Below are 13,493 nucleotides of genomic sequence, written 5' to 3' on the forward strand. Positions count from 1 at the left end.
ACTGAAGTGGCTATTCGGGCTATTGTGACTAAATTTCGCACCAAGTTTACATTGTTGGACATTAAACCAAAAAACGCATAAATAGAATGCAAACTGAAGAAATATTGCAGCTATAGCGGCAAGTGTTAATAATGACCATCAATTATAGATTCTTCGCCGTTCGCAGCAATTGGGCCTCTATTACTCAAAAACTTGGAAAGTTTTATGGAAGAATTTAGGAGTGATGAATTTCAAAATACATCTGATGCAAGAATTGAAGCCGAACGACCTACCGCAATGCAGAATTTTTGGTGAATGGGTTCTTGAAAAGTTGGCCGAAGATCTTTTTTATCGAAAAATTGTGTTCAGCGAAGCTCATTCTTGGCTCAACGGGTACGTATATAAGCAGAATTGTCGAATTTGACGTGAAGATCAGCCGGAAGCATTGCAAGAGCTATCAATGCATCCTAAAAAGGTCACATTTTGATGCGGTTTATGGGCTGGTGGCATCATTGGACTGTACTTCTTCAAAGATGATGCGAATCGCAACGTAAATGCGAATGGTGAGCGCTATCGTGAGATGATATTCAACTTTTTTTGCCCAAAATTCAAGAGCTTGACTTGCATGACATGTGGTTTCAATGCCACACAGCACTTATAACACTTGTAACTTATTTTGAGGCGAGTTCGGTGAATATTTTATTTCACGTCCGCGACCGGTCAATTGGCCTCCTATATCGTACCATTTAAGGATTTTACTGATACTGGACTATGTTAAAGCTCATGTCTATACAGACAAGATTGCTTCAATTGATGTATTGGAAGACAGCATTGAAGCATTCATTCGTGAGATGCCGGCCGAAATATTGGAAAGAATATGTCATAATTGGACTAAGCGGATGGACTATATGAGCGCGGTCACGGTCAACACTTGGATGAAATTATCTTCAAACATTAAATTATATGGACCGTAATATCGATTCAAATAAAGATTTCATGCATTTTTCTGAATTTTACGTGTTTTTTTTTTTTTTTTTGAAAAACTTTCCTTTAGCTCCTAAAAAATCAACATTCATAAAAAGTTTTACCCTTGCAAATATTTTCATTTGCAGATGCTAATTACTGTGCAAGATTTTTCCAAGTGGCTACCAGGTTTACAAATTCGTCTGTACCTTTTCTCTCTACACTTTGATACTTTTCCCCGTACTGTGTTTGCAACAGCTGTTTCCAGCTTTTCGACGTTCAGTTTCCGATATGTATGCGGCACCAAGAGAGTAATATGAATTGATATTGGAGCTTTGAAGTGATCGTTCGTGCGTTCCACAAAACACATTATAATCAACCTAATTCCTCATAGATTGATCTGACCATTGAGATGTTATTAACCACCAAACCTTTTAAAGTGCAAATTCTACATATCTCATCTTTTACCCAACTTACAGTGGGATGGAATTAAAAAAAAACTAGTAAAACATCTTCATTTTGAGAACGAGAAGTGGCAACTCTTTGAAATGTTACATGGTAAGAGCTGAGAGATATTAACGAAGTCATATGAAAAATGTCAAGGCCCCTAAATTTGGTATTTCGAATATAACTTCGGGCTGCCAAATCTCAATTTGTAGTCTGATTTCCAAAATTTTCTGGATAGTGCTCCAAAATTCCTACAACAAAGTCCGTTAAGGTCTGCAATATATCTTTTGGTTTAGGGGATAGACTTTTAATATATTTGGATATTTTGGCCGAGTTCGCTTTGTACTCGATTTTTAGAATTTCCAATGGCATTTGAAGTTCAATCTTCATTTTCACATCAGTATATTCTGTTAAAAGTTATACACTTCGAAAGGTAAAAAAAAATGATTTTGAATTTGGTGGTCAAAAAAAGTTTTTTGTAAAGCCACAACCCCCAATTTAGGGCTATGTTTTATTTGACTTCATATGTCCCCTAAACTCATGCCAAAAATATTTCGCACCAAACAATATTTGCAGCCTCCACAGTCAATTTACTAAGAATTATTTTTTTGTTTTTTTTTTTCCAGTGTATCATGTTCTATACCTTCGAGTTCCACTGTAATACTCCATTTAAAACAAATTTAAGCTAATGAACCCTTTTACTTAAATTTTTTTTTTTTTTTTTTTTTTTTTTTTTTTTTTTTTTTTTTTTTTTTATTTCTTAGACATAACAATGTTGCTTAAGTATAATACTACAACTAGTCATTTGAATTAGGACTAACTAGTAGTTTATTTAAATTATATAATTATGTATGATACAGCTTATGCTTTAAGGCACAAGTAGCTGGGTAAACCTCCTCTTCAGATCGAAGGGTTTATATCTATTGAGTCTTCGGGTTATATTTGCCTCCATAAGTTTTGGGATCTCCGGATTTTTGTGATGGTGCAGCCTTTTCTCATAGTTATCTGCTACTTGCTGTATTTCCTCTCTTACAGTGCTGATTTTAAGATCTCTATGTATGTCGCTATTTCTTATATACCATGGTGCCTTTACTATATCTCTTAAGATTTTGTTTTGGAGTAACTGTATACTTTGAATGGTACTTTCATTGGCACATCCCCAGAGTTGGATACCATATAGCCATATCGGCTTTAAGACTTGCTTATATATCATAAGTTTGTTGGAGATAGATAGTAAAGACTTTCTACCGATCAGCCATTTTAACTCGCGATATTTAATTTCTAGAGCTTTTTTTTTGTTTGCCACATGAGCTTTCCATTTTAGTTTGCTGTCTAGCGTCACTCCAAGGTACTTTGCCGAATCAGCAATAGGAACTTGTTTGCCTTTAATGAAAATGGGTTTATGGGTGGTTTTTGTTTTTTGTGTAAAATCTACATGTACGGACTTTGAACTATTGAGCTTAAGTCCCCATTTTTCATTAAATGATATTATTTTTTTACTTAAATGATATTATTTTTCATTCTTATCAATTTCACAGACTGCAAATGCCATGCCGCCACATACTGCAGTTTGAAGAAGAAAAGCCAAACACAGGAGTCAATAAGCCTACTACAGCAACCACTACTCTTGCTCAGCAATCCTCAAAAGGCAAAGCCGACAGATTTTCAGTTTGCAAGACGAATGGCCTGAGGGACAGACACCAAATCTGAGTAGACTTAGCCGTTTAAAGTGGAGAGCTAAGCAATTTCCACAACAGAATACCAGACAATGCAAACCAACTCCTTAGCGGAATGAACATCAAATCCAGTCAACCCAAACAAAATTCGTACAATGCTATTGATATGTCCAAAGATGTTTGGCGGTGTTCAGTGGCAGAACTCAAACAGCAAAATTCCTACAACGTAGCAGCTGTTCCTTCAGCCAAAAGAAATATTCGCATTTTTCAAAGTTTAGATATACTCGGCCGAGTTGGTTTTCTGACAAACATCATAAGAACAAAGGTATGATATGAGAGTGAAGGAAGCATCGAAAAAAAATTATTTAAATTCATTTCGACACATTAAGACACAAGGTTTCCATAAATGATGAACTATTACAATATAATGGGAGCCATAGCATTAAAATACAGCAAACATCAACAACATGGACAACAGGTACCAAAGTTGATGCAAATGTAAAATAGGGTCAAACGCTATATAGGAGACATCCATAACACCCTATTGTCTTAAACGATAAAAGTGAATACAGTTTTATAGTTTAAAGAACTATCACTTACAAAATATTATAAGCCATATGTCTGGGAAATTTCCATTAAATATTGGTGAAAAGTCCGGGGTTGAAACTCACAAATGTTTATACCCTACACCACTACTGTGGTACAGGTTATTAAGACTTAGTGAATTGGTTTGTAACACCCAAAAGGAAGAGAGATAGACCCATTGAAAGGATTTAGCTATGTCTGTCATTCCGTCTGTCCATGTTAATTTGTGTACAAAGCAGGTCGCAATTTTCATCCGATCGTCTTCAAATTTGGTATGGGCATGTTTTTTGGCCAAGAGTTCGCCTATTGAAATTGGAAAAAATCGATTCAGATTTGGATATAGCTCCCATACATATGTTCGTCCGATTAGCAGCAATAATGCAATAAAATGGGCATTTGTTAGCTAGTTCTCTCGAAATTCGGAAGGAAGGATTCCAATGACTCTCGACATTACTGGTGAATTTTATGGAAATCGGTTCAGTCTAAGATATAGCTCTCATATATATAACGCCCGATTTTCTATCCTAAAGCCACTGCAAGTGCATTTATTGACCAATCTACCCAAAATTATGTGCAACGCTTTCCTCGACGACATCCACAATGTCTATAAACTTTGCTCAAAATCGGTTCAGATTTAGACATAGCTCCCATATATATGTTCGTCCGATTTGCAGTAATATTGCAATCAAATGGCCATTTGTAAATCGATTCTCTCGAAATATGGCGGGAAGGATTTCCTCTTGACTCTAGATATTATAGATGAATATCATAGAAATTGGTTCATATTTAGATATAGCTGTCATATATGTATATCGCCCGATTCTCACATCTAGAGCCATTGCAATCGCATTTTTGACCAATCTTGCCAAAATTTTGCACAACGCACATTATCTGAGAAGTTTGCTCAAAATCGGTTTAGAATTAAATAAAGCTCCCATATATATGTTCGTCAAATTTTGGGTAATTACCAATAATGTTGTCATTTGTGAACCATAGTTATTATGTGATACGGATTGTTAACAACCCGTCTAAAAATATACAGCGAGGTCCATCAACATTTTTTTAAAATTAGACATAGCTCCCACTTTGTACCCATAGGGTAGGTGTACGGTATTATAAAGTCGGCACCGCACGACTTTTGCCTTTCCGTACTGGTTTGAAATCAATTATGTATTTTGCTCAAAAATGGACCACTTGGTGTCGCAAAAAGCTAAACGATTCAGCAATGTCCGTGGGTCTGTCCTTTCTTTCTCTACCAATTGAGCTGAAACGTGGTACTGATTAATTTGTTGTCCTGGTTAAGTTCGAATGTAGGCTATGTCTAGAGATGGGTGATGTGTAAATACCCAAGTGTTGAGTATTTGCCCGGTAAAAACCCATCTCTAGCTATGTCGGATAGTACCTTGATACGCTGATGTATTAGCTGTCCACTCTCGATATATTCATCATATTACTGATCTCTCGGCGTGTCTTTTTGCGACCACAGAGGGCTTTTTTCATACAATTGATTATGTTGAATCTCGACTTAATTTACTAAACTCAGAGAAGAACCTTAGCGATCTGGCTAAAGGGCTCCTTCCTTGTGCTGTTACTTTGATATCACAATGGAATAAAATTTCTAAGTGTGTTTGATTGCGGACTGACACTTAAACCTACCCTGGTGAGAGGATGGTTAGCGGTGAAAAATATTTTTAACATTCTCACAAAGACTCGCACCCAGAAGTTGGGTGCTATAGGAGGACGTGTTTCTATAACGTTTGAATTTACTGGTTAGACCTAGAGACAACGATGGGAGCAAACAAGAAGAGCTGGGTAGACACCAAACACATACGCAATGGGCCCACATGTATGTTTATCCCACGACCACCAATGTTCCGCATCCACCTAAGCTTCCACTCCCTCTGTGTAATTAGTAAACCTGTGCCACCGTAGCATAGAGGTTACACATCCACATATTACGCTAAACGCCCGAATTCGAATCATGACGAGAACACCAGAAAAAAAATTTGTGGTAGTTGTCCCTTTCTATGGTTCTGCAATCGTAATGGTGACCTCAGCGAGTAATCTTGGGGTAGTTTTTGATGATAAATTATCATGGGTGAATCATACTAACTCGGCAGTTGGCAAGACGTATGGTGTATTAAGGACCTTATATATGAGTCGCTCGTATACCCCCATAGAAATCAGAATGCTCTTGGCAAAACATATATCCTGCTAAGACTTTTACATTCTTGTCATTTTATTTCAAATAGTGATGCAGTTCTTAAAAATAAATTACAGGGTTGCCTTTAATGATGTTTCTAGATATGTTTTTGGTTTGCGTAGGAGAGATCGGATATCGGACTTTGCCAAACAGTTATATGGTGTCACTTTCGATTCATACCTTAAAATACGTTCGTTGCTGGCACTGCACAAAATAATATACACAAATGCCATCTTATTTGTCTGCTGTACTTCGTTATGCTAATTCTAGTAGAGGCAAACAAGTGATTCAAATACGACACTGTCTGTCGAAAGCACGCTAACTTCCGAAGGAGTAAAGCTGGCCACTTGAAATTTTGCACAAATACTTCTTATTAGTGTAGGTCGGTTGGTATTGTAAATGGGCCATATCGGTCCATGTTTTGATATAGCTGTCATATAAACCGATCTTGGGTCTTGACTTCTTGAGCCTCTAGAGTGCGCAATTCTTGTCCGATTTGAATGAATTTTGGCACGTAGTATTTTGTTATGATATCCAACAACTGTGACAAGTATGGTTCAAATCGGTTAATAACCTGATATAGCTGTCATATAAACAGATATGGGGACTTGACTTCTTGAGCTTCTATAGGGCGCCATTCCTATCCGATTTGGCTGAAATTTTGCATGACGTATTTTATTCTTACTTTTAACTACTGTGTCAAATAATGTTCAAATCAGTTCATAACCTGATATGGCTGTCATATAAACCGATCTGGAATCTTGACTTCTTGAGCCTGTAGAGGTCGCAATTATAACCCGATTCGTCCGAAATTTTGTACGGTCTGTAGCCCGATACAGCTCCCATATAAATCGATCTCTCTATTTTACTTCTTGAGCCCCCAAAGGGCCCAATTCTTATTCGAATTGACTGACATTTTACACAGGTCTCCAACATATAATTTAATTGTGGTCCAAACCGGACCATATCTTGATATCGCTCTAATAGCAGAGCAAATCTTTTCGTAAATCGTTTTTTTGCCTAAGAAGAGATGCCGGGAAAAGAACTCGACAAATGCGATCCATGGTGGAGGGTATATAAGATTCGGCCCGGCCGAACTTAGCACGCTTTTATTTGTTATCAATGCAATACGCCTCTGGAATACTCTTCCCAATAATATCCAAACTTTAAATCTTCGATTTTTAATCATTTTTAATCTTTCTAACATATTCAATCTTTTTCTAACCCATTTTTGAACAATTATAATCATTTTAATCATTTGTTATATGAGTTAAACAAAAATTTGAGCAAATTTAATTATTTATTTATTTAATTTAACCCCTTTGTTGATACACATTGTTAAAATGCGTATGTACGATTACCTTACCCATACTTTATATGAGACCTAGTCTTTTGTATGGGTATTATCGCAATAAAAATAAATACAAATACAATGCCAAGTGAAATACAATGCCATGTGACGCACTGCGGCACGCTGTTCGGACTCGTCTATAAAAGGAGGTCCCTTATCATTGAGCTTACAACTAATTGGACACAATCATTGATATGTGAGAAGTTTACCCCTGTTCCTTAAACCTTTCGCAACCGAATTAAGAGTACCAAAGATATAATCATTTTCTCTTCGCAACTAGATAACTGGACAGCTAAGAAGTTCATAAATGCAATTTTGGAGAATATATATATATATATGTTGGCTTGTTTGTAGTAAATGTCCTCTTGAGGGAGGACATTGGTTGTCAATGGAGTCATTGCAACGAAAATTTACTACGAATGAATTAGAGCAATTGGCTTAAAATTTTGCACAGATACTTATCTTTGATGTAAATCGTTGGGGATGAAAATGGGCCATATCGATTAGCCGATATGACGTCTTGATCCCCTAAACGGTGTAATTATTATCTGATTCAGCTTAAATAAATGCACGCTGACTTCTGTTATAGCTTTGAACATACATGCAAAGTTTGGTGCGATTCTTTCTATAACTCCATATAGCTCCCATATATACCGATCAGTCGATATGACTTTTTGAGGGCTTAACTATTATCCGATATGGCTGAAATTTTGCACGAGGGCTACATACATGCCAAGTTTGGTATAAATCGGTTTATAACGCAGGGTATTCTGTTTTTCACGCGGAATGCTGTAAAACTGGAAAATTGTTGGAATCATATTTTTTCTATTTGTTATTTTATTTATTTGCGAAAAAAATAAAACCATAAGTGTAGATAAAAACGTATTTTGGTGTGAAGATAAAAACAAATGATAACAGTCAAATTTCGCTCGTGAAACAATGATTTTTTTTATGTACATTTTACCTAACACTTCTTCTTTCCAGAAAAAAATCGCCTTTCATATATAAGCAATAGATAGCAACTAATTGAAATTTTATTAAACAAAACAAAATTTGATTTGCAAGTGACACTATCACACAACATCAAAATTACAAGACTCGTGTTGTGATTTCTAACATTTATATATTAATGAGCAATGGAATCTTAAAGTAGTGAAAGGGCTAGTTTGGGCAAATTTGCATTTGAATTGTACTTTGGGGCAAAGGATGGCGAAAAAGATATGAATGTTATAAAGAAACATAACATAACTAATAGAAGTGTGTGTGCACGTGAGTCGTAAGTAGTCGTGTAACGCGTGAGTCAAGTGATTCGTGAGTGAGACCCAAATCTAATCTAGAATTCTTCGTGTGTGAGCGTGAATCACGGCTCAAAACGCTAATCACGACTCACGAGAAAATTACGAACCACGAGATATTACAACTCATGAAGAAATCACGACTTAGGGTTGGTATTCTATTCTGTTTTCGGAAAAATAGCTAACATTTTTAATTGTTTCGCCAGCAAAATTTGAAATGTTTTTGTTTCCGCACAATATTTAGTATAATTTTCGGAAAGAAATAAAGAAAAACTAACCATTTAAACCGATAAAATAAACAAAAATGATGCCGGCAATGGTAGCCTTAATGGTTTCAAGGTATGCCACTATAACATTTTATTTACGATTTTCCTTACCATAAGGAGAGTAAGGAGTACTTGTTCGCCTTTTTTCTCCAGCTTTTCGCAGACGCTTTCAAAAAAGAAATATTATTCACTTTTTAGAAAAATAGTTTTTTTAATCATGATTCGCAAGTTTTTCGTGAGTCGTGATTTCTTTGTGCTCATGCGTGCGTGAACGTGAGTCGATATAAAAAAGTCGTGGGTGAATAATTTTTTTGTCTCGTGAGCGTGAGTGAAAAACCACATACGTACACATATCTTATAACTACATACAAAGAAATTGAATAAAAATTCAGCCTCCTGCTCAAATTGGGAATGGAAAGAAGTTTAAAATGAACCTTCTCTGTATTTTTCCATTCTGATCAGAATTTATGAGTCTTCCTGTGCAAGTCGGAAGTAACGGGATAGAATTCATGTGCAAAATTTTTCTGGACTGTTATACAATATAGGGCTATATATAGAATAATAAGTACTTAAATAAAAGACAGTAATAGAGTCCGATACAATAAAACATACGAGGTTTGCCTTTCATATTTCGGGATTGGACAACTCTTATGTTGCAATCTGCCAACTGACAGCTCTATCGTAAAGCTTGACATTTTTGAGGTTATACGTACTCAGAACGTTTTGACATACGAACGCTATTTGTGTTGTTAATAGTAACTTAGAAGATTAATCTGTCCCAAAAAGTGACCCAAATCGTGAACATTTTCCTCCTATTATTTTTTACACCTTTCGATGTGGATTAACTCAACAACAGTGCGTTCATGAACTTAATTCAATTTTTAGCGATAAAGCTTCAACGAGGACCAGTGTTTGTCGATGGTATGGTGAATTTAACCAAGGTCGTAGTTCACTCCAAGACGAAATTGGTGAAGGTCGTCCAAAATCAGTTGTTGTTCCAAAAACCATTAATGCTGTGCGCCAGCTGATATTGCAAGATCGTCAAGTAACCTATCGTGAGATTGAGACAACCTTAGGCATTAGTGGGACCAGCATACATTCAACATTGCATGAACATTTGACCGTCAAGAAAATTTGTTCGCGTTGGATCCCACACAATTTATCAATCGCTCAAAAGAAGGCTCCTGTCGATTGGTCGTAAAAAATGCTCCAAAAATACGAAACAACTGCATTTTTGAGCACTTAAAACATCGATTTGATGAGTCATCCACCGTATAGTCCTGACTTGGCACCGAATGCCTTCGTTTTATTCCCGTGCGTAAAAAATAAAATGAGAGCTCAACGTGTTTCGACATCTGAAGAAGCGGTTGATGCGTTCAGAATGCAGTTTCCTCAATCAGAGTGACAAAAGTGCTCCGAAAATTGGTTCAAATGCATGCAAAAGTGTATAGATCTTAAAGGGGACTATTTTGAAAAACAATAAAGCGATTCTCGATGGTTAACATTTATTTTTGTGTTCTCTAATTCCGAAATATAAAAGGCAAATAAATTCACGGGTGCGCTAAATCGCTTTACATTTTTACGACGTAAGATATATGTACGTATATCTTCTTCACCCCCAAAAGGGACATGTTTGTTGAACGATACAAAATGTGTATCAAATGAGGTGTCTTAGGGAGAGGACTACGAATTAGCACTCAAAAAAGTGACCCCATTGTTCAGTCAAAATTAACTAATTTTCATTTTCGTAGGTGTTTGACTTTTATTACTGGTCAAAAATCCATTTGGAGAGTATCAGTTTCTCATCACTGCATTACCACTTCTATTTTAAAATTTTCGGAAAACGCAGTTAAATAAAAGCAAGTATGGTTCAAATCGGTTTATAACCTGATATAGCTGCCATATAAACCGATCTTGGGTCTTGACTTCCTGAGCCTCTAGAGTGCGCAATTCTTATCCGATTGGAATGAAATTTTGCACAACGTGTTTCGTTATGATATCCAACAATTGTGCCAAGTATGGTTCATATCGGTCCATAACCTGTTATAGCTGCATATAAACCGATCTGGGGTCTTGACTTCTTGAGCCTCTAGAGTGCGGACCGACACACTGATCCAATCCTTAGACCAGCACCAGATGGACCCGATCCGTAGAGACTGATAAACCATATGCTAAGTAACAGGTGGATAAATTGCGGGTCCCATGACATAAATATAAGGGAGAAAGTGGCACAATGCACGCCACAGGGGAGCATTTTATCGCCACTATTTTGGGTGACCACCATAAATAACCTAATACTAGAGATGGGCGATGGGTAAATACCCAAAAGGTATTTACCCGGTAAATTGGGTAAATATCCGGTTATTTACCCATTTATACCCAAAAATTGGGTATTTATAATTTTTCACATATCTTGGGAATAAAAACATTTTTCAAAAAATTTTTGAATGTTTCGTATTCTTTGTATATAAACCTGATCTCATAAAATCGGATTTTACTTGTATATAGCCGCTATATAGACCGATCTCCAGACTTAAAGTCTTGAGGAAATAAATTGGTAATTTTTTTATCTGATTTCGAACATATTTAGCACAGAGAGTTCTGGTAGACCCCTATTCATTTTCATATACCGATCTCTTGATATTGTTTAATGAGCCTATAGAAGGAGCATTTTTCATCCTATTTCGATGAATAGAAGGAGCATTTTTTCGATGAAATATGGTACAGCGAGTTCCGGAACTCGCGGAAATTTCATCGTTGGAGTAAAGAATTTTTAGCTCCCTTGATAACTAAACAATTATATATTATACTAGCTGACCCGGGCCCGCTCCGCTGCGCCTTTTTTTACTGTATATGAAACAAAAGTTTCCTTGGAATATTAAACGAATTTAAGTTTGGATGTAAGGTGTACTCCATTCTTAAAATACTTCATTTCAGCCCGATATTCCCATGCTGTCTGATTTAGTGGTGTTTTCGGGAGAGAGGTGGTCCCCCAGATACTTGCTCCTGAAATATATCAGCATCGTGCTTGTCTTTCAAATACCATTTATTTAAACCCCATATTGCCATAGACTTAAGAGGAGTTCACAGAATGAGGCGTCCATGGCCCACATGGCCCAAAAATAGTTTATCAAATTCGTTTTCTAATCTCAAATACCTTTCATTTGAGCCACATATAGGCATGGTCGAAAATTTTTATCCCTTTGGGGGTGTTTTGGAAAAGGGGTGATGCCCCAAATACATGCTCCTACATTTGGATATCAAATTCGTATTCTACTCCCAAATACCTTTATTTTATTGTTTTATTGTTGTTTGTGGGGTATTTTGGGAAAGGAGTAGACCCCCAGAAAATTGGTCTCGAAAATGGGTATCAATTCTTGCTCTACCCTCCAATACCTTTAATTTAAGCTCCACATTGACAAACACTAAGCCCGGAAAATATATCAGCAATGTGCTCTATTCTCATATATCATTTATTTAAACCCCATATTGCCAATGCCCTCAAAATTGCCCTTATTGCAAAAGTCAGCAAATATGTCCGGTTTGGGGTATTGGCCCTAAAAACTATGAATATTTAGTTCCACTCTCTTTAAGACCCAAATTGTCTTGGTGAACAAATACGTCCTATTTCAGGGTTGTTATGGTGGTGGGACGTCCGCTAGACAGTTGGCCCCTTATGTTGATATCAGATACATGGTCTACTCCCACATACCTTTAATTTGAGCCCTATATTTCCATAGTCGGCAAACATGACCGGCTTGGGGGTGTCTGGGGGAATGACCACTCAGTGAGTTGGCCCTGAAAATATATATCGGATTCGTGTTCCACTTTAAAAACCCTCTTATTTAAGCCTCATATTGCAATTGTCAGAAAATACTTACTATTTGGGTGGTGTTGTGAGGGTGGCGTGGCCCCATAGCCACTTTTCCCGAATATTGATATCAAATTCGTGCTTTACTCCCAAAGACCATTTGAGGCCCATATTGCTATGGTCGTAATTTTGTTGCCTTTGGAGGTTATTTTTGGTGAGAGGCGGCCCCCCAAACACTTGGTTCCATATTTGGATATCAGATTCGTATTCTTCATTAAAATGCCTTTTATTTAAGCCCCATATTCCCATGGTCAGTAAATAAATCCTGATTGGGGGGTGTTTTGGGAAAGGGGTGGACTCCCAGAAACGTTGTCCCACATTTGGATATCAGATTCGTATTCTACTCGCAAATACCTTTCATTTGAGTCCCATATTGCCATGGTCGGTAAATATGTCCGATTTAGGGTTGTTTTGGGGGTAGGGGTGGTCCCCCTAGCACTTGGTCCGATAATTGGATATCAGATACGTTTTCTTACCCTAAATACCTTTCATTTGACTCCCATATTGTCGTGATTGGTCTAAATATATGTTTGGTTGGTTTTAGGGTGGGCCACCGCCCCCCATCCGAAATTTGGATACCAATTTTTTATTTTTATGGTACTATATGAGAGCACACAAAATTTCGCTTAAATCGCACCACTTATCTCCAAGATCTGGCGTTTCTGAAAATTGGGGTAAGGGGGAGGGTCCGCTCCCCTTCAGATATCAAAAAATGTAGTACCCTCTATTCACCACGGGGTCATTATGCACCATCTTTGAAAATTTCAAGAAAATCGGTTCAGCCGATTCTGGGTCTATAAGGAACACACAAACATACAAACAAACAAACACAAATTGATTTTTATATATAAGATATG

Source organism: Stomoxys calcitrans, chromosome 4 (assembly GCF_963082655.1).
Source record: "Stomoxys calcitrans chromosome 4, idStoCalc2.1, whole genome shotgun sequence".
Classification (NCBI taxonomy): domain Eukaryota; kingdom Metazoa; phylum Arthropoda; class Insecta; order Diptera; family Muscidae; genus Stomoxys; species Stomoxys calcitrans.